This window comes from Poecilia formosa, unplaced genomic scaffold (assembly GCF_000485575.1).
Source record: "Poecilia formosa unplaced genomic scaffold, Poecilia_formosa-5.1.2 Scaffold323, whole genome shotgun sequence".
Taxonomy (NCBI): Eukaryota; Metazoa; Chordata; class Actinopteri; order Cyprinodontiformes; family Poeciliidae; genus Poecilia; species Poecilia formosa.
The window spans coordinates 469,481-472,787 of NW_006800262.1; positions in this window are offsets into that span (position 1 = coordinate 469,481).

The following is a 3,307-nucleotide window of genomic DNA, read 5'->3' on the forward strand; positions in this document are numbered from 1 at the left end:
AGCCAGTGGGAGCATATAAATATTGAAAAGAAGGGGTCCTAGGATTGAACCTTGGGGGACCCAACTTTCCAGTCGATTCAGTAAAATGTCATGGTCAACAGTGTCGAAAGCTGCACTGAGGTCCAACAGAACCAGCACTGTGGTTCTCCCACAGTCTGTATTTATATGGATGCCATTGAACACTTTGACTAGGCCAGTCTCCGTGCTGTGGTGAGATCAGAGACCAGACTGGAAGGAGTCAAAGCGATTCATTATTGTTAGGAAGTTATGTAATTGTTTAAAAACTGCTTTTTCAATAATTTTACTGATGAATGGGAGGTTGGAGATCGGCCTGTATTTCTGCAGTAGTGATTTGTCCAGATTGTTTTTTTTTTATCAGTGGTTTGATAACTGCTGTTTTCAAAGTCTGGGGGAAAACACCTGAAGAAAGTGATGAGTTTACTATTTGGATCAGATCATTAGCAACGACAGGCAGGACTTTCTTAAAGAAATGTGTGGGTAGGACATCCAGACAGCAGGAACTGGAGCTTAATTGACTTATAATTTCTTCTAGGGTTTTATAATGAAGTAGTTGAAATTGAGTCATTTTTCCTGCATTTGTTTTGTTTGGGTACAGCATTGCTACTGGCTTTGGAGTGGATGTGCAGATTAATCCTCTGATTTTTTGAATTTTCTCTAAGAAGAAACTGGAAAACTTGTTGCAGGCGGCATTAGATTGAAGTTCAGGTGGTAACGTCATAGGAGGGTTTGTGAGCCTGTCAACAGTAGCAAATAAAGCTTGAGCATTGTTAATGTTTTTGTTTATGACATCTGCAAAGAAAGCCTCTCTTGCATGTTTTAGTGTTGTGTGATAGTTACATAGTCTTTCTTTGTAGATGTCATAATAAATGTGAAGTTGAGTTTTACGCCATTTCCATTCGGCCCTACGGCAGAGTTGTCTTGCAGATTGAACTGCTTGTGCATTTCTCCATGGAGATTTCTTCCTACCAGTCACAACCTTCACTTTAATGGGGGCAAAGTAATCAATTATATCTGAAAGTTTGCACTGAAAATCATCTACCAACTTATCTACGTCATTATAGCTTAAGGGCGAGAAAGAAGAGTAGATTTGATTAAATGTTTCTGCTGTGTTTTCTGTGAAAGAACGTTTTGTGATAGTAGCTTAATGTAAAATAAATGGTTATTGTTTTTAAAAACAATAAACAGGGCTTTTTAACAAAGAAATTTGCAAAAAATAACTTTCATTTCCAACTGATTTCTGCAAATAATGGCAATTTACATTCCCTTTATTTGAGTCTGGAAATTCAGGAGTTCTGGGCTGGGAAAAATGTCCAAACCCAGTGAGATGGTCTAAGGCTGCTTTGCTTCTTCATTGTCTGGACAACTTGCTGTAGTTTATGGAGCCATCAATTCAAATGTTAAGAAGAAAATCCTGAAGGAGAATGTCTGGCTATCAGCTTGTGACTTCCAGCTGAAGTACATGTGGCTTTTACAGCAGGGCAATGATCCAAACCTTAGCAGCAAGTTCAGTTCTAAAGGCCTTAAAACCCCAAATTATAATTTCTTATTAAAAATTGTTTTTTAATTTATTTGTGTTATAATTTTCTCATCTTATGTGTTTCATAAACTTAAACAAATGACAAACCTCAAAAGAGAGAAGAAGTGGGTAAGAAATGGGGCTTTTTATATTGTGAATTACACATAGCCTCAGTGCAGAACCTCACATTAAAGATTTTATTATCCCTTTAAAGGTGTGCTGTGGTGTCACAAAGTAAACTCAAAACTTGTTTAAAAGAGAGGTTACTTTTAGATGCATATCTACTGATGCACCAGTATTTGACTCTTTCTGACCAGTATGCCCTTCTCAACGTCAGACCTTCAGGTTTAAAGTGTGGTCCTGAGGTCTACTTCCATAAGACGATACTGGCAGGTCACATACCTCGCATATTCAACATATGTGGAGGCAGCTCCAGCACAAACATGTATTTATATGCATTGTAGTATTAACTGTAGAAGGAGCTTCTACCTGTAAACACGTGTTTGTTCCTCAGACTCCAGGCCGCACTGGTTCAGACCAGAAACAATCAGTGACAGCTTGTCTCAGACTAAATGAGGCACCATGTTCTGTTTGGCTCACTGTAACTCTGTTCACTGTGAGGGCGAGCTCACACGCATACTGGGTCGTTATGACAACAGCAGGCTAAGACAATGGTGCACTATGTCCTCCCTCGCTGGGTGGCGACGATGATGACGAAACGATGGTGAGAGATCAGCCAGCTCAGAGTAGATGCTGCAGATATATTACTATGAGAAGCTAAAGTGTCTTCACCAACAACAGCAAAACATTGTTAAAATTCTGTCCACACAGCAGTGTCTGCTCCTGAGTTATTTTATCGTTTGTTAGACTGACAAATTATCAGAATTTGTCTCAGAAGTCTCATAAAAAACAATGTCTGAAGCTTGAAAAACAATGGTAGCTGTGTCCTCCAGATAGACAGCCATGAGCTTCAACCTCTTTTCTTCATCTGGACGTGTGCTGATCATCAAAAGAGAACCAGTCTGAAGTCTGAACACTTTATTTGAAAGTTGGTAGAGCTAAATCAGTTAAACTTTATTTGTAAAGTTTCTTGAGAGGATGTAAATTTTATTTTAAAAAAAAGCATATTTTGATCAATGTAACACATCAATTTATATTCAGCATCACTTCACAACAATTCAGTCCAGTCCAGTGGTGCTCACAGGGTCATCCCAAACTAGTGTGTTTGGACAATCCAGGACAGATTTCCAGACCCCTTTGGAGAGTACAGGGAATTTATTTTAAGCAGAATTATAGCTGCAGTGTTCATGGTTTCTGTCTGCATATAAATATTTTGCTCATTCAAAGCCTTTCTAATACATTTGTTGTAAATACTTCTCAATAAAGGGTTTAAAAACTATTTTTCCCAACTGCTCATTTTTGAGAACAAAAAGACAACTTTACCACACATATTACTAAAATACCTGTTTGAATATTAAATATTAACTTGATAAAATTATCTGGGTCTATATTAGTCATACAATGTCAAGGAATCTCACTAAGCCATGGATTACCATCGTATATATATATATAAAATTCAGTATTAATCATTATTTATTTGTGCCATTTATTAGTGTTTGTATAGTTATATAAATATGTATTGATATTACTAAATAATTTATTAAATAAATTATGAACGGGTGTGTGCTTTGTAATATGCTCTTCATACATCGATATCAGAATATTCCATTCTTATTCTATTGTTATAGGCACTAAGCATATTTAAATATG